Source organism: Carcharodon carcharias, chromosome 2 (genome assembly GCF_017639515.1).
Source record: "Carcharodon carcharias isolate sCarCar2 chromosome 2, sCarCar2.pri, whole genome shotgun sequence".
NCBI lineage: Eukaryota > Metazoa > Chordata > Chondrichthyes > Lamniformes > Lamnidae > Carcharodon > Carcharodon carcharias.
The window spans coordinates 148601205-148620575 of NC_054468.1; positions in this window are offsets into that span (position 1 = coordinate 148601205).

Sequence of the window (19371 nt, forward strand, 5' to 3'; positions counted from 1 at the left end):
GGAACACCTCTCTTCAGTCACATGCAAGACCCTGGGTACCTGTCATCTTAATGCTCCTTCCACTCTCACTCTGAGCTCTCTGTCCTGGACCTCTAACACTGTCCCAATGAACCTCAATACAAATTCGCGAATAGCAACTCACCTTTTGATTTGGTGCTTCACAGCCCTCCAGATTCATCAATTTTTCTGTCTTTTGCCTTTCGCCTTTTGGACAGCAGCTGTTAATGATTTTGCTATTATAATTTAAACCTCCTCTGACCCATCATTTATTTCTTTATTTGTCCCATTACCACCCTCTTTTGACTGCAACATCATCCCTTCTGTAATTGAATTGTTCCTGCCTTCCATGCCATCACAGACCTTGTTTCTGGTTTGTTCCCCCTCCCCTGCTTTCCTGCCTCTTGTTTAAAACCTGTTACATCTCTAACATTTTCTAGTTCTTATGAAAGGACATTGACCTGATATGTTAACACTGTTTCTCTCTCCACATGATGCCAAACATGTTTAATATTTTTCAGTATTTTCTGTTTTTAATTTAGATTTCTAGCATCCACAATGTTTTGCCTTTGATTTTAATTCATCTGGCTACATGTTTCATGGAGATCCGTGCATGAAAACCACTTTAGTATTCTGCTTAGAAGACCATGTGATGAAGAATAAATGAATATCAAATTCTCCCCAAGGCAAAACCATAAAGCTGACAGTGTAATACTAAAATAATAGCAGCATCATGATTAATTTCTGTACAAATTGCATGGCTTTGGGATCACTGAAAATATAGAATGCAATATATGAAAATGAATTGGTCTCAAGCCAGTGATAGATAACATTTTGGAATGTTTAATAATATTTTATAATGGAGTTTCTGAAACAAATATTGTCTTTAATAGCTCAAACTAGGAGCTTATAAATGGCAGCAGGGTTGGATTTTCACCACCCCCCTCCACTCCTCTCCCCCCACCCAATCCCCCAAACCCCACCCCCCCACCCCACCCCCCCCACCTTAAACCAGCTTATATTTCACCCCTCTCCTTGGATTCACCCAGTTCTGCTGCAGGGTCATGAGGACTCGAAACTTCAACTCTTTTCTTCTTCGCCGATGCTGCCAGACCTGCTGAGTTTTTCCAGGTAATTCTGTTTTTGTTTTGCATTTCCAGCATCTGCAGTTTTTTGTTTTTATCTCCGTGTTTAATTGACTGCCACTGCTCTTCAAGAAATGCCTACCTTGAAGAAGTTTTGCTCGTCTCTGCGACAAGATTTCCGTATCTCTTTTGCCTTGTTCACTTTCATTGCTTTCCATTTCTCTCCTGGTGTTTGACAAGGTGTTTACTAGAACCTGCTTTCACAGCCATATCTCCTTTCTCAGTGACTGTCTCTGTCTCCGACTTACCCCAAGTGGATTTCAACTGAAATTCCATCCCTCTTGTTTTGAACCCACCCAGGATTACAGGTATCTCCGGGACATAAAACGTTTCTTGGACTGCATTTCCGGTCACATTCTGAAATCCACACTCAGTGCCATGCGCCGCCATATGAACACACTCGACCTCTCCCTCCAGCAGCACTGCTGTACCCTTTTTCAAAGCTGCGTGGGCCCCCAGTTTCATTTTATTCTTCATCTCATCCGACGTCTCAACAAGAAACTTTTTCTCTTTCTCTCAAGTGCTAAGGAACGCAAGCTCCAACAACTCATCGACACCAACACCCATCTAGGACCCTCCACCCCTGCCTGTCCCTCCGTCCCCACTCCATCTTCCAATCCCAGCCTCAGCCGTGTATTCACAATACACCCTGACATTCCCCTCTCCGACACTGAATGTTCAGTGCTCAGCAGAGGACTTAGTTTCATACCCTTATGCCCTCATTTCAATGAATTTCGGGCTCAGCACGATGCTGAACTCTTCTTCCGCCGTCTTCGTCTCCATGCTCACTTCTTTGGGCAGGAGTCCTCTCCCCGTTCAACGGATCCTTTTACCCACCTCCAATATTCTCCCTCCACCTGGACCCCTCCCTCTGGATTCTTACCTTCTCTTGATCTTTTCATTGAGAACTGCCAGTGCGACATTAGTCGTCTCAATTTCTCTGCTCTTCTCACCCATTCTAATCTCTCTCTCTCTCTGAACTTACTGCACTCCGTTCTCTCAGGTCCAACCCCAACATTGTCATCAAACCCGCTGACAAGGGTGGTGCTGTTGTTGTCTGGTGCACTAACCTCTACCTCGCGGAGGCTGAGCGTCAACTCGCAGACATTTCCTCCTACCTCTCCCTGGACCATGACCCCACCACTGAACATCAAGCCATTGTTTCCAGGACTGTCACTGACCACAACTCCTCTGGAGATCTTCCTCCCACAGCTTCCAACCTGATAGTCGCCCAACCTCGGACGGCCCACTTCTACCTCCTACCTAAAATCCACAAACAGAACTGTCCCGCTAGACCGATCGTGTCAGCTTGCTCCTGCCCCATGGAACTCATTTCTCATTATCTTGACTCCCTTCTCTCTCCCCTTGTCCAGTCCCTTCCCACCTACATCCGTGATTCCTCTGACACCTTACGTCACATCAACAATTTCCAGTTCCCTGGCCCCAACCGCTTCCTCTTCACCATGGATATCCAATCCCTCTACACCTCCATCCCCCACCAGGATGGTCTGAGGGCCCTTAGCTTCTTCCTCAAACAGAGGCCCGGACAATCGCCATCCACCACTACTCTCCTCCGTCTGGCTGAACTTGTTCTCACACTGAAGAATTTCTCCTTCAACTCCTCTCACTTCCTCCAAAAAGAAGGTATGGCTATGGGTACCCGCATGGGCCCCAGCTATGCCTGTCTCTTTATGGGTTACGTGAAACATTCCTTGTTCCAGTCCTACTCCGGCCCCCTACCACAACTCTTTCTTAAGTACATCGATGATTACTTCGGTGCTGCTTCATGCTCTCGTCGGGACTTGGAAAAATTTATTAATTTTGCTTCCAATCTCCACCCCTCCATCATTTTCACGTGATCCATTTCTGACACTTCCCTTCCCTTCCTTGACCTCTCTGTCTCAATCTCTGGTGATAGACTGTCCACCAATATCCATTACAAGCCTACCGACTCCCACAGCTACCTCGACTACAGATCCTCACACCCCTCTTCCTGTAAGGACTCCATCCCATTCTCTCAGTTCCTTCACCTCCGTTGCATCTGTTCTGATGATGCTACCTTCAAAAACAGTTCCTCTGACATGTCCTCCTTCTTCCTTAACCGACATTTTCCACCCACAGTCATTGACAGGGCCCTCAACCACCTCCGGCCCATCTCCCGGGCATCTGCCCTCATGCCTTCTCCTCCCTCCCAGAAACATGATAGGGTCCCCCTTGTCCTCACTTATCACCCCACCAGCCTCCGCATTCAAAGGATCATCCTCCGCCATTTCTGCCAACTCCAGCATGATGCCACGACCAAACACATCTTCCCTTCACCCCCCTGGTGGCATTCCGTAGGGATCGTTCCGTCTGGGATACCCTGGTCCACTCCTCCATCACCCCCTACTCCTCAACCCCCACCTATGACACCTCCCCATGCCCACGCAAAAGATGCAACACCTGCCCCTTCACTTCCTCTCTCCTCACCGTCAAAGGGCCCAAAGACTCCTTTCAAGTGAAGCAGCATTTCACTTGCATTTCCCCCAACTTAGTCTACTGCTTTCGTTGCTCCCAATGCGGTCTCCTCTACATTGGAGAGACCAAACATAAACTGGGCGACCGCTTTGCAGAACACCTGCGGTCTGTCCGCAGGAATGACCCAAACTTCCCTGTCGCTTGCCATTTTAACACTCCACCCTGCTCTCTTGCCCACATGTCTGTCCTTGGCTTGCTGCATTGTTCCAGTGAAGCCCAACGCAAACTGGAGGAACAGCACCTCATTCTCCGACTAGGAACTTTACAGCCTTCCGGACTGAATATTGAATTCAACAACTTTAGATCTTGACCTCCCTCCTCCATCCCCACCCCCTTTCTGTTTCTTCCCCCTTCCTTTTGTTTTTTCCAATAATTTATATAGATTTTTCTTTTCCCACCTTTTTCTATTATTTTTAAATCTTTTATGCTCTCCCCACCCCCACTAGAGCTATACCTTGAGTGCCCTACCATCCATTCTTAATTAGCACATTTGTTTAGATAATATTACCACCTTCAACACCTCTGTGTTCTTTTGTTCCTTTGTCTGTGACATCTTTTGTTTATCTGCTCCTATCACTGCTTGCTTGTCCCTACAAACACACTACCCCCCTCCACTTCCCTCCCCCCACCCAAACCCCCACCCCCCACCTTAAACCAGCTTATATTTCACCCCTCTCCTTGGATTCACCCAGTTCTGCTGAAGGGTCATGAGGACTCGAAACGTCAACTCTTTTCTTCTACGCCGACGCTGCCAGGCCTGCTGCGTTTTTCCAGGTAATTCTGTTTTTATTTTGGATTTCCAGCATCCGCAGTTTTTTGTTTTTATATATTGGATTTTCAGGCTCCTGTCCCAGGGCAAGAAGGGAGATGGATGGGGCCTGAAAATACCATTGTTGGCTGGCATGTCAGTTTCAGGGTGCCATTCCCAGTTTTGGCAATATTCACCAGGAAGGGAGGAGGGTGGGACAGGGGGCTTTCTTCCCTATTGAGCCAAATAAAGTTATTTAAAAGCTTGTTGGAGGAGGAGGGTGGAACTTTGAAGAGGGTGCATGGGTTTCACAAGGTGTCTGGTTGAGGCAGGAACAGAGTGGTGGGGGGAGCCAACCTTGACTAACCCAGGCAATCATCCTGGCCCAATAAAAGGGTCAGCCTGGCAAAGGTGGCCTCAGGACTCGGTAATAAGATGCTCTTGATGTTGACGGGGAGAGAGAGCCCTCAGTGCTTGGGCTTTGAACTGGGTCATCACCCCCTGGCAACACAAATGGGGCGGGCAGGGGGAGTGGGGGCAGATGAGCAGGTTGAAAGGCTTTCAATGATAATTGCGTGCCCAACTGATCAAAATGATGGCAGCAGCCAGCAACGGGGGCACGACTGTCAGATTCTGGGTCGAGTGGAGATGACGGGAAACATCCTCTGCAGGAAGGGGAGAATCCAGGACATCAGGAGGGTACATGAGTGGAAAAAGGGGCAGGAAGGCAAAGGAAGCCTCAGCCTCAACACAGGACTTGCTGGTGAAGATGGAGCTACCTGGGGATGACTGACATCCAGTGCTGCAGAAGGCTGAGACTCTCTAGGCAGATAGTCACTAACATCTGTGCCCCCATCACTGATCACCATGTCCTGTCAGCAGCTGTCAAAGTCACTCTGGCTTTGAACTTCTTCGTTTCTGACTCATTCCAAGGATCAGCTGCAAACCTTAGTGGCATCTTACAAATGGCCATACACCATTGCAACTCGCAGATCACTAATGCCCTCTTTGCTAGAGCTGGACAGTACAGTCATTTCAGAACAGAAAGAGCCTTGCAGGGGCAGAACCATTGGGTTTCACCACTATCACTGGATTCCCTCAGGCGCAAGGCACCATCAATTGCACCCATGTATCCACAAGTGCTATTTAAAAGCTCCTACTTGTGACCATGGAAGACAACATGTGTTTCAAAAAATTCCATTATAAAATAAAATTAAACGTTCCAAAATATTAACCTCCCTCTCCTGGCCTCCAACATTAGATCCATGTTAGCATCAATGAAGCGAGGGGCAGCCCAACTGCTTCCTGTGCCAGATCTCTGGCTATCTTGACTCATTCTGGTGCTGTGGCAAGGCTTTGGCTTAATCAGCAGATTTCACTCTCCCGATAGCCAGGGGTCTCAGTGACAGCTGCCATGGGGAGTCTAATTCAGTCCCGTATTTCCTTTGACTTACCTCTGTTCCCACCCCCACTGTCTCCATATCAATTACAGGCTTACCCTGTGAAAACCTTAACTGTAGTTTCCTACTAGAGGTGGGTTTCAAACTTGAAAACAAACCCAACTCCTGTTTCTCACTTCTGTGGCAAAAATTCAGTCCATGATTGTTGCAATCAAAGTCCCTGATTATGTTAGTGTTAACTAAGTAACTTTCATCTTGACATTTATATATTGCATCAGGCCTATCTATATCCATCCATCTATCACTAACCAAGAAACCTGGCTTAGTGGCCCCTGTTTTTTTAGGCAATAAGTAATCCAATATGGCAACTAGGAAATGCTGTGCACTTCTGATAAGGAATTCGCCACCCATCATATTGATACAGGAGGTCATGCTGGTAGCAAGAGAGCATGGCCGAAGCATGCACGTAAAGAAAAATATATTTAAATTAGGGTCCTGTGTTTTCATTCCGTTACCAGACAGTATTTACTACTGCACAGAGTGATCACAGAACTAAGTGCTTCATAAACAGAATGCTAATGTTGGGAATTTGGTGCCAGTGGGAATTCAGTGCAGAGGGGGCTGCTGATTTATACTATTTTTTTTCATCCTCAGTAGCTGATGGGAGTTTTTCTTAAGTTTTAAGTTTACATCTGCTATGTTAATGAGTCATCTAATAAATAAAGGCATATTAGTGCACCTCTGTCCCCGTAATGCATATCCTGTTCCACGTGAGAACTCCAGGACATGTCTCATGTTCAGGAACCATACGTGCAGGAAGTGTCATCAGCTGGAAGAGCATGATCCAACAGAGGGCGCTGGTGAGGAGTGTTTGAGGCTTTCTGGGAGAAGTCATCGCAGCCACCGTGACTCAGGAGGGAATCGAGGAGGACCCACTGTCAAAGAACGGAATAGCCTCAAACATTACATTGCTGTAGTGTTTCCATCCCTCCCTCCTCCTCAAACCTAAAAAAAAGAGAGAGGGGAAGAGGCAGTGCCTTCAGGAGTGCACCAGACCTGCCTTCTGAAAGTGGATTTTAAAGAAAAATCAGCTGATTGGTGAGTAAATCCTGGGAGCAGACTCGGAGGGAGGAGCACCGGATCAGTGAGTATAAATCTAGCTTACCTTGGGGATTCATGGCCTTGTCTCTAGGGAGCAGACTCAGAGGGAGGAGCACTGGAGCGGTGGCCTCGGGGCACAGAGTAACTGAAGCCAAAACTGATAAAGTGACATCATAGGAAAGCTGTGACTGATTGGTTGGAAGGAAATCTGCACCGAATTTGAAAAAAAAACACTCCAAAGCTTATTAATTAATTATCTAAGTAAAGATGGCTGGGCAGGTGATGTGCTGTAGCTGTATGATGTGGGAGCTGGCAGATCCCATTGTGAGCCTCAGTGACCACATTTGTAGCAAGTGTTGATTGCTGGAGGAACTCCGGCTCAGAATTGATGAGCTGGAGTCCGAGCTGCGGACGTTGCGGCACATCCGAGAGGGGGAGAGTTACCTGGACACTTTGTATCAGGAAGCGGTCACACCCAGTAGATTATGTACTCAAGTCCGGTCAGTGGTCAGGGTCAGGCAGGGTGTGGCTGCAAGTGAGGCAGGTAGAGGGATCCTGTGTTCAGGAACAGAGGAGCCTCAGCTCTTGACCTTGTCCAACAGGTACGAGGTACTTGCTCCCTGTGTGGATGAGGAAGAGGGCTGTAGGGAGGATGAGCCAGCTGACCACGGCACCGTGGCACAGGAGGCCATTCAAGAGTGGGGATCAAAAAGACAAGTGGTAGTTGTAGGGGATTCTAGAATTATCCGAATTGATAGCTTCCTTTGTAAGCAGGATCGAGAGTCCCGCATGGTATGCTGCCTGCCCAGTGCCAGGGTGAGGGACATCTCTGACCGGTTCGAAAGGATATTGGAGAGGGAGGGGGAGGATCCAGTTGTTGTGGTCCACGTCAGGACAAATAACATAGGTAAGACCAGGAAAAAGGACCTGTTTGGAGATTATCAGGAACTAGGAGCTAAATTAAAGAACAGGTCCTCAAGGGTTATAATCTCTGGATTACTACCCGAGCCACGTGCAAATTGGCATTGGCATAGGCAAGAATAAGAGAAGTAAACACATGGCTAAAGGAGTGGTGTGAGAGAGAGGGGTTCCATTTCGTGGGGCACTGGAACAGGAGGGATCTGTACCGTTCGGGACGGTCTCCACCTGAACCGACCTCCGACCAATGTTCTAGGGATAAAGGTAAATAAGGTGGTCAACAGGAATTTAAACTAGAAAGTGGGGGTGGGGGGGGGGGGTCAGTAGGGGGAAGGGTAAAACTCCAAGAAGTATGACTAATGGGAAACAAAGCAGCAGGTTAGCATCTGTGTGTGTGTGTGTGTGGAGGGGGGTGGGGGGTGGTGGGGGGTGTGCGGGTGGGGTGGGGAGGGTGTGGATTCAACTTCATGGAAAATTATGAAAAAAATGAAAAGAAAGGAGAGCCCAGTAGAGGCTATTAAAGTTTCCAGAACATAAAATAGGACAGAGTGTTTGGAAAGAATTAGGAATCTAACTTCAAGCACATCAGATAAAGGGATGACAATGAGGAAAGGGACGGGAAATACAGGACTGAAAGTGTTGTATCTGAATTCACATAGTGTACAAAATAAGGTAAATGAGCTTGTGGCGCAGAATGAAATTGGCAGGTATGATGTGGTGGGCATTGCGGAGACATGGCTGCAAGGGGATCAGGACTGTGAGCTAAATATCCAAGGATATGGATACTATCGAAAAGATAGGCAGGTTCGCAGAGGGGGTGGGGTTGCTCTGTTAATAAGAAATGAAATTAAATGACAGCAAGAAATGATGTAGGGTCAAATGATGTAGAATCTGTGTGGGTAGAGTTGAGGAACCGCAAAGGTAAAAAAACCATAATGGGAGTTATGTACAGGCCTCCGAGCAGTAGTCAGGATGTGGGTCACAAGATACACCAGGAGATAGAAAAGGCATGTAAGAAAGGCAAGATTACAATGATCATGGGGGATTTCAATATGCAGGTAGAATTATAAATCAGGTTGGTTGTGGATCCCAAGAAAAGGAATTTGTGGAATGTCTACGAGATGGATTTTTGGAGCAGCTTGTGGTGGAGCCCACTAGGGAACAGGCAATTCTAGATTTAGTGATGTGTAATGAGGCAGATTTGATAAGGGAGCTTAAGGTGAAGGAACCCTTAGGAAAAAGTGATCATAATATGATAGAATTTACCCTGCAATTTGAGAGGAAAAAGCTGGAATCAGATGTAATGGTATTACAGTTGAATAAAGGCAACTAGAGAGGCATGAGGGAGGAGCTGGCCAGAATTGACTGGGAGATGAGCCTAGCAGGAAAGACAGTGGAACAGCAATGGCAGGAGTTTCTGGGAGTAATTTAGGAGACACAGCAAAAATTCATCCCTAGGAAGAAGAAGCATATTAAAGGGAGGACGAGGCAACCATGGCTGACGAGGGAAGTCAGGGACAGCATAAAAGCTAAAGAGAAAGCAAACAACGTAGCAAAGAGCAGTGGGAAACCAGGGGATTGGGAAGCCTACAAAGACGAACAGAGGACAAGTAAAAAAGAAATAAGGAGGGAGAAGATCAAATATGAGGGTAAACTATAAAAATATAGTAATATAAAAGAAATCACAAGGGTTTTTTTTAGATATATAAAGGGTAAGAGAGAGGCAAAAGTGGACATTGAGCCGCTGGAAAATGATGCTGGAGAAGTAGTAGTGGGGAACAAAGAAATGGCGGAGGAACTGAATAGATACGTTGTGTCAGTCTTCACAGTGGAAGACATGAGTGACATCCTCAAAGTTCAAGAGAGTCGGGGGGCAGAGGTGAGTATGGTGGCCATTACCAAGGAGAAGGTGCTAGGAAAACTGAAAGGTCTGAAGGTGGATAAATCACCTGGACCAGATGGATTACACTCCCGGGTTCTGAAGGAGATAGCTGAAGAGATAGTGGAGGCGTTAGTGGTGATCTTTCAGGAATCATTGGAGTCAGGGAGGGTCCCAGAGGACTGGAAAATCGCTAATGTAACTCTCCCTGTTTAAGAAGGGAGTGGGGCAAGAGATGGGAAATTACAGGCCGATTTGCCTAACCTCGGTCGTTGGTAAGATTTTTAGAGTCCATTATTAAGGATGAGATTTCAGAATACTTGGAAGTGCATGGTAAAATCGGGCAAAGTCAGCATGGTTTCATCAAGGGGAGGTCATGCCGGACAAATCTGTTAGAATTCTTTGAGGAGGTAACCAGTAGGTTAGACAAAGGAGAGCCAATGGATGTTATCTACTTGGACTTCCAGAAGGCCTTTGACAAAATGCCGTACAGGAGGCTGCTCAGTAAAATAAGAGCCCATGGTGTTAGAGGCAAGGTACTAGCATGGTCCTTCTCAGGATGGCGGCTGGTGACTAGTGGAGTTCCGCAGGGGTCAGTGTTGGGACCACAACTTTTCACTTTATACATTAATGATCTAGATGAAGGAACTGAGGGCATCCTGGCTACATTTGCAGATGATACAAAGATAGGTGGAGGGACAGGTAGTATTGAGGAGGCGGGGAGGCTGCAGAAGGATTTGGACAGGTTAGGAGAATTGGCAAAGAGGTGGCAGATGGAATACAACGTGGGGTAGTGTGAGATCATGCACTTTGGAAGGAAGAATAGAGGCATAGACTATTTTCTAATTGGGGAGAGAATTCAGAAATCTGGAGTGCAAAGGGACTTGGGAGTCCTAGTCCAGGATTCTCTTAAGGTTAACTTGCAGGTTGTCGCGTTAGTTAGGAAGGCAAATGCAACGTTGGCATTTATTTTGAGAGGACTAGAATATAAAAGCAGGGATGTGCTGCTGAGGCTTTATAAAGCTCTGGTCAGACCACATTTAGAATATTGTGAGCAATTTTGGGCCCCGTATCTCAGGAAAGATGTGCTGGCCCTGGAGAGGGTCCAGAGGAGGTTCACGAGAATGATCCCAGGAATGAAAGGCTTAACATATGAGGAACGTTTGAGGACTCTGGGTCTATACTCAATGGAGTTTAGAAGGATGAGGGGGGATCTGATTGAAACTTACAGAATACTGAAAGGCCTGGATAGAGTGGATGTGGGAAAGATGTTTCCATTAGTAGGAGAGACTAGGACCCGAGGGCACAGCCTCAGAGTAAAGGGAAGACCTTTTAGAACAGAGATGAGGAGAAACTTCTTTAGCCAGAGAGTGGTGAATCTATGGAATTCATTGACACAGAATAACCTGTGGAGGCCAGGTTATTGAGTGTATTTAAGACGGAGATAGATAGGTTCTTGATTGGTAAGGGGATCAAAGGTTACGGGGAGAAGGCGGGAGAATGCGGTTGAGAAACTTATCAGCCATGATTGAATGGCGGAGCAGACACGATGGGCCGAATGGCCTAATTTCTGCTCCTATGTCTTATGGTCTTATGAACTCCAGATTCTGGAGCTTGAACAACAGCTGGTGTCACTATGGCGCATCTGTGAGCCTAGCACATTTCTAGAGGTGGCCATATCACAGCTTAAGAATCTGCATGGAGAGAGGGTATGGGTGACCACCAGGCAGATAATGAGGATAAGGTGGGTAGTACAGGTGTTCCATGAGTGCATCTCACTCTCTAACTGGTATTCAGTTCTGTATACTGGTTCCGGTGATGGTTCCTCTGGGAAGTGCAGCCAGAGCTACGTTCATGGCACCATGGCCGCTCAGTGATACAGTGAGGGAGGTGGGGAGTGGGGTATGGTGAGGAGCAAAAAAGATAAAAACAAAAAACTGCAGATGCTGGATATCCAAAACAAAAACAGAATTACCTGGAAAAACTCAGCAGGTCTGGCAGCATCGGCGGAGAAGAAAAGATTTGACGTTTCGAGTCCTCATGACCCTTCAACAGAACTGAATGAATATTAGGAAAGAGAGCTGGTTTAAGGTGTGGGGGGGTGGGGGGTGGTGCGGTGGGGGGAGAGAGGTTGGGGGGGAGATGTGGTTGTAGGGACAAGCAAGCAGTGATAGGAGCAGATAATCAAAAGATGTCACAGACAAAGGAACAAAGAAGTGTTGAAGGTGGTGATATTATCTAAATGAATGTGCTAATTAAGAATGGATGGCAGGGCACTCAAGGTACAGCTCTAGTGGGGGTGGGGTGGAAAGACTAGCAGGGTATACAAGATTTAAAAATAATGGAAACAGGTGGGAAAAGAAAAACCTATATAAATTATTGGAAAAAACAAGGAAGGGGGAAGAAACAGAAAGGGGGTGGGGATGGAGGAGGGAGTTCAAGATCTTAAGTTGTTGAATTCAATATTCAGTCCGGAAGGCTGTAAAGTGCCTAGTCGGAAAATGAGGTGCTGTTCCTCCAGTTTGCGTTGGGCTTCACTGGAACAATGCAGCAAGCCAAGGACAGACATGTGGGCAAGAGAACAGGGTGGAGTGTTAAAATGGCAAGCGAGAGGGAGTTTTGGGTGTTTCTTGCGGACAGACAGCAGGTGTTCTGCAAAGCGATCGCCCAGTTTATGTTTGGTCTCTCCATTGTAGAGGAGACCGCATTGGGAGCAACGAATGCAATAGACTAAGTTGGGGGAAATGCAAGTGAAATGCTGCTACACTTGAAAGGGGTGTTTGGGCCCTTGGATGGTGAGGAGAGAGGAAGTGAAGGGGCAGGTGTTGCATCTTTTGCGTGGGCGTACCTCGACTACAGCTCCTCACACCCCGCTTCCTGTAAGGACTCCATCCCATTCTCTCAGTTCCTTCGCCTCCGTCGCATCTGTTCCGATGATGCTACCTTCAAAAACAGTTCCTCTGACATGTCCTCCTTCTTCCTTAGCCGAGGTTTTGCACCCACGGTCGTTGACAGGGCCCTCAACCGTGTCCGGCCCATCTCCCGTGCATCCGCCCTCACGCCTTCTCCTCCCTCCCAGAAACATGATAGGGTCCCCCTTGTCCTCATTTATCACCCCACCAGCCTCCGCATTCAAAGGATCATCCTCCGCCATTTCCGCCAACTCCAGCATGATGCCACGACCAAACACATCTTCTCTTCACTCCCCTGGTGGCATTCCGTAGGGATCGTTCCCTCTGGGACACCCTGGTCCACTCCTCCATCACCCCCTACCTATGGCACCTCCCCATGCCCACGCAAAAGATGCAACACCTGCCCCTTCACTTCCTCTCTCCTCACCGTCCAGGGGCCCAAACACTCCTTTCAAGTGAAGCAGCATTTCACTTGTATTTCCCCCAACTTAGTCTACTGCATTCGTTGCTCCCAATGCGGTCTCCTGTACGTTGGAGACACCAAACGTAAACTGGGTGACCTCTTTGCAGAACACCTGCGGTCTGTCCGCAAGAATGACCCAAACCTCCCTGTCGCTTGCCATTTTAACACTCTACCCTGCTCTCTTGCCCACATGTCTGTCCTTGGCTTGCTGCACTGTTCCAGTGAAGCCCAGTGCAAACTGGAGGAACAGCACCTCACCTTCCGACTAGGCACTTTACAGCCTTCCAGATTGAATATTGAATTCAACAACTTTAGATCTTGAACTCCCTCCTCCATCCCCACCCCCTTTCCGTTTCTTCCCCCTTCCTTTCGTTTTTACCAATAATTTAGATAGATTTTTCTTTTCCCACCTGTTTCCATCATTTTTAAATCTTGTATGCCCTGCTAGTCTTTTCACCCCACCCCCACTAGGGCTGTACCTTGAGTGCCCTACCATCCATTCTTAATTAGCACATTCGTTTAGATAATATCACCACCTTCAACACTTCTTTGTTCCTTTGTCTGTGACATCTTTTGATTATTTGCTCCTATCATTGCTTGCTTGTCCCTACAACCACACCTCCTCCCCAACTTCTCTCCCCCCACCGCACCCCCCCCCCACCCCCTGCCACCTTAAACCAGCTTATATTTCACCCCTTTCCTAATATCCAATCAGTTCTGTTGAAGGGTCATGAGGACTCGAAACGTCAACTCTTTTCTTCTCCGCCGATGCTGCCAGACCTGCTGAGTTTTTCCAGGTAATTCTGTTTATGGTGTGGAGCAATGTCAGTAAAGTAATGATAGTGCCTTAATAAGTAAGGGTACAGCCAAATGTTCCTGCGGCTACAGATATGAATTCGGGATGGTGTGATGCTTCAGAGTCAAAGGTATCACTGAGCAGCTACGTAACATAACATTCTGAAAAGGGAGGGTGAACAGCCAGAGGTCATGGTCCATATTGGTATCAATGACATGGGGACAAAAAGGGATGAGGTTTCTATGTTTTAGGAAGCTCAGAAAGAGATTAATGAGAAGGGCCTCAAAGGTTATCATCTCTGGTTTACTCCCAGTGCCATTTGTTAGTGAGTATAGAAATAGGAGGATAGTGCAAATCAATGTCATAGAGTCATTTACAGCAAAGAAGGTGACCATTCAGCCTATCCAGTACATGCCAGCTCTCTGCAGAGCAATCCAGTCATTCCCACTCCCCTGCTTGATCCCCATAACCCTGCAAGTTTATTTTCTTCAAGTTTCTTTTTAAAATCATTGATTGTTTCTGCTTGCACCAACCTCGTCAACATTGAGTTCCAGATCATTACCACTTGCTCCCTTCCTCACTTTTCCCCTGCATCTATTGCCCAAAAATTTAAATCTGTGTCCCCTAATCATTGTACTGTCAGCTCATGGAAACAGATTTTCCTTATCTATTGTATGTAACTAAGCCTGCCATACATTTGTACATTTCTATCAACCTTGCACACTTCTTTCAAGGTGAACAAGCTCCTAGCATTTCCAACCTAACCTTGTAACTTAAACCCGCCATCATTGGAACCATTCTGGTAAACCTCTTCTGAACATCCTGTAGGACACTCACATTTTTACTAAAGTGTGGTGACCAGAATCAGGTGCAATACTGTATTTGTGGCTTAACCAGAGCCTTATTAAGATTCCATATAACTTTCCTTTTTTCATACTCAATACTTCTATTTATGAAGCTCATATCCCTTATGCTTTGCTAACCAATCTCTCAATATGTCCTGTTACCTTCAAAGATCGATATACATGCACCTTCAGGTCCCTCTGTTCCTGCACTCTATTTAGCATTGGGCTATTAAGTCTATATTGCCTCCCTATCCCTTCTTCCAAAATCCATCAAGTCACAATTCTCTGAATTAACTTCCATCTTGTCTGTCCATTCTGCTACCCCGGGGTAGTCCAATACATGGCCCACGGACCACAATCCAGCCTGCCATGCCTCTCTACCTGGCCCGCAAAGCCAGTGTTCAAAATACAGGTAAGTGCAAGTGAAAGATTCTGCAAGAAACTGCTCCACCAATCACAGGCTGTTTATCTCTTGTGTTTGCTGCTGATTGGCTGATTCCAGCAGCAAATGTTTATTATTTGGACTTTTTTTTGCTCAGCAAGTTATTTATGTTTTCTTCATACCTCAACTATTTTTTGAAATACATGTTTAATGCTGTGAAAAACCTTGTCTTTCCAAAAATTGCTCATTGCTCTCTTGAGTGAGAAAGAAATTGAAATGTGGCCCCTCACATGAGAAGGTTGGACACCCCCATAGACAACCTATCTATATTCTGTTGTATATTATCATTCCCACTGTTTGCCGTTCATCCAAGTTCGGTGTCATCAGCAAATTTTGAAATTTTACTCTGTATTCTGTCACAGCAATGGAAAATTGTGATTGAGTGAGACAAATCACCCGTCTGGAATTGTAACTTGATCTTTCAGGCAACCCATTTCACAACAGACGTGCCCTGATATGTTGCTTGTGAAATTTCACATCTGGGATGTCAAGACTCACTTCAAAAAGGAACTATTAAGACAATAAGGAATTACTAGCCAGTCAGGATATACAACCAACAGGCATTCAAACCCCTGTGGGGGATGTAAGAACTCCATCTCCTGTTGGTTTCTGCTACCTTGATATGTGTCAAACGTTATGAGATTAATCATCAAAATGTCGTTACTTGCTCTACAACAGTAACTATAGCAGACATGGTAATCGAAATCCTTTGGAATATACATCTACAGCAGGGCTTTAAGAACTGGGTTTGCCAAGCAGAAGCAGAGGACTCTGGAGAAGCTGCGAACGGAGCAGTAAGGAATTTCTCCCTCTCTCTCCCTTAAGTTAAGTAAAGCCCTGTCTCTACAGTCTAAAAATCCAGTACCAAACATAGCGAATGTCCATGACAAAGACACTATCAGAGAGATTTTGGAAAAAGACTTTAGCAGAGAAACAGGCTGAAGAGATCTCATCCTCTTTCTCTCTCTCTGGGAATAAGTGCAACACTCAGTTCAAGAAATCAGCGTATCCAAGATTGGCCAATGAACCAAGATCATGTAATAATTGCAACAACTTCTACATCTACCTGCTCCAAGGAACCACTTACGGATAACTTAAATCAGCCACGATGTTTAACAATCTACGCCTCAAAGACAAGCTAAGGACTCCTAACTGTATATTCTTTTAACTCTTATTTGGACTTTATTTCAGTAAAGCCTTTGACAAGGTCCCACATAGGGGGAAATAAAGAAGGGATACGGGGTAATTTGATAAGGTGGATTCAAAATTGGCTTCTTTGTAGGAGACAGAGGGTGATGACAGAAGGCTGCTTTAGTGACTGAAAGCCAGTGTCCAGTGGCATACCACAGGTATCTGTGCTGGGTCCCCTATTATTCATCATTTATATAAATGACATAGATGACTATGTGAGGGGTAGGATTAGTAAGTTTGTGGATGACACAAAGATTGGCCGGGTAGTTAACAGTGAGGTTGAGTGTCTTGGGCTACAGGAAGATACCTGGATGAACACTTGGCACGTCATAACATTCAAGGCTATGGGCCAAGTGCTAGTAAATGGGATTAGGTAGGTGGTTCAGGTGTTTCTCACGTGTCGGTGCAGACTTGATGGGCCAAAGGGCTTCTTCTGCACTGTGTGATTCTGTGATTCTTTGAAACAAATAACATACCAGAAATGTTGGGGAACACAGAGTTCAGAGAGAGGGAGGAACTGAAAGAAATCAGCATTAGTAAGGAAATGGTGTTGGGGAAATTGATGGGATTGAAGACCGATAATCTACATTATCAGGACCAGGGCCTGATAACCTACATCCCAGAGTACTTGCGGAAGTGGCCCGAGAAATAGTGGATGCATTGGTGGTCATCTTCCGAGATTCTATAGACACTGGAACAGTTCCTACAGATTGGAGGGTAGCTAATGTAACCCCACTATTTAAAAAGCGAGATAGAGAGAAAACAGGTCGGTAGTAGGGAAAATTCTAGATCCATTAGAAAAGATTTAATAGCTGAGCACTTGGAAAGCAGTGGCAGAATCGGACAAAGTCAGCATGGATTTATGAAACAGAAATCATGTTTGACAAATCTATTGAAATTTTTTGAGGATGCAACTAGTAGGGTTGATAAGGGGTTGCCAGTGAATGTGGTTTATTTGGACTTTCAGAAGGCTTTCGACAAAGTCCCACATAAGAGATTAGTGTGTAAAATTAAAGCGCATGGGATTGGGGGTAATGTATTGAGATGGATAGAAAACTGGTTGGCAGACAGGAAACAAAGAGTAGGAATAAATGGGTCTTTTCTGAATGGCAGGCAGTGACTAGTGGGGCACCACAGGGATCGGTGCTGGGACCCCAGCTATTCACGATATATATTAATGATTTAGATGAGGGAACTAAATGTAATATATCCAAATTTGCAGATGACACAAAACTGGGTGGGAGGGTGAGCTGTGAGAAGGATGCAGAGATGCTTCAGTGTGATTTGGACAAGCTGAGTGAGTGGGCAAGTGCATGGCAGATGCAGTATAATGTGGATAAATGTGAGGTTATCCACTTTGGTAGCAAAAACAGGAAGGCAGGTTATTATCTAAATGGCTATAAATTGAGAGAGGGGAATGTGCAATGAGACTTGGGTGTCCTCGTACACCAGTCACCGAAGGTAAGCATGCAGGTGCAGCAGGCGGTAAAGAAGGCAAATGATAAGTTGGCCTTCACAGCAAGAGGATTCGAGTACAGGAGCAGGGATGTCTTGCTGCAATTATACAGGACCTTGTTGAGATCATACCTGGAACATTGTGTGCAGTTTTGGTCTCCTTATCTGAGGAACGATGTTCTTTCTATAGAGGGAGTGCAGCAAAGGTTTACCAGGCTGATTCCTGGGATGGCGGGACTGACATATGAGGAGAGATTGAGTCAGTTAGGATTATATTTGCTGGAGTTCAGAAGAATGAGAGGGGGATCTCATAGAAACCTATAAAATTCTAACAGGACTAGACAGGATAGATGCAGGAAGGATGTTCCCGATGGTGGGGGAGTCCAGAACCAGGGGTCACAGTCTGAGGATATGAGATAGACCATTTTGGACTGAGATGAGGAGAAATTTCTTCACCCAGAGAGTGGTGAGCCTGTGGAATTTGCTACCACAGAAAGTAGTTGAGGCCAAAACATTGTATGTTTTCAAGGAGTTAGATATAGCTCTTGAGGCAAAAGGGATGAAAAGATATGGAGAGAAAGCAGGAGCAGGCTATTGAATTGGATAATCAGCCATGATCATAATGAATGACGGAGCAGGCTCAAAGGGCTGAATGGCCTACTCCTGCTCCTATTTTCTATGTTTCTATGTCTATGTTTCAATGTTTCTGAACACTATATATTCTGGAAAATTAAATACACAGTCCTCAACATTTTTGAGCCATGTTTCCATTATTGCTACTACATCATATTCCAAAACTGCTACTGAGCTTGTTGCTCACTAACCTTATTCACCACATTTTGTGTCTTTATGTATATGCATTGTTATCCTGTGCATGCATTCCTTCTTATTCCGCTCCTATTTAGTATGGTACTACTTCCTGTCTCACTTTATGTGCCTTTTTGCTCTTTTCTACTATATGCTGGTGCCCAAACCCCGGTCAATTTAAATTAAACTCTCCCCAGCCACACTAATGAACTTACCCGCAAGGTCCTTGGTCCCAGTCCTGTTGAGGTGCAACCTGTCTCTTTTGAATAAATGCCTTCTATCACTGAATAATATTCCGCTTTTCTATTCTCACTAAAGTGAGCAACCTCAAATTTTCCCATATTTGCCAAATTTATGCCCATTCACTTAACCTATCTAATCCCTTTGCAGGTTCTTTGTATCCTCCTCACAGCTTGCTTTCCTGGCTATCTTCATATCATCGGCAAATTTGGCTACAATGCAGTTGATCCCCTCATCCAAGTAATGGATCTATTCCTTGAATAGTGGTATGGCATTAGCAAACCTCCAGATCTTTGACAGAACTCTTGTATCCAATGAGCATTCAAAGATTGTGACCAATGCTTTGCTTCTTTCAGCAATCCAGGATACTTTCCATCTAGGCTAGGCAACTGACCAACATTTGCTAATGCTAACTTTACAGTTCTTGTAGTTTAGTTGCCGACGTATTATTTCTAGCTACTTCTAGATGTATTTGCTGTGCAGTATCAATCTGAGAGTTCATTTTGTCTGCACAG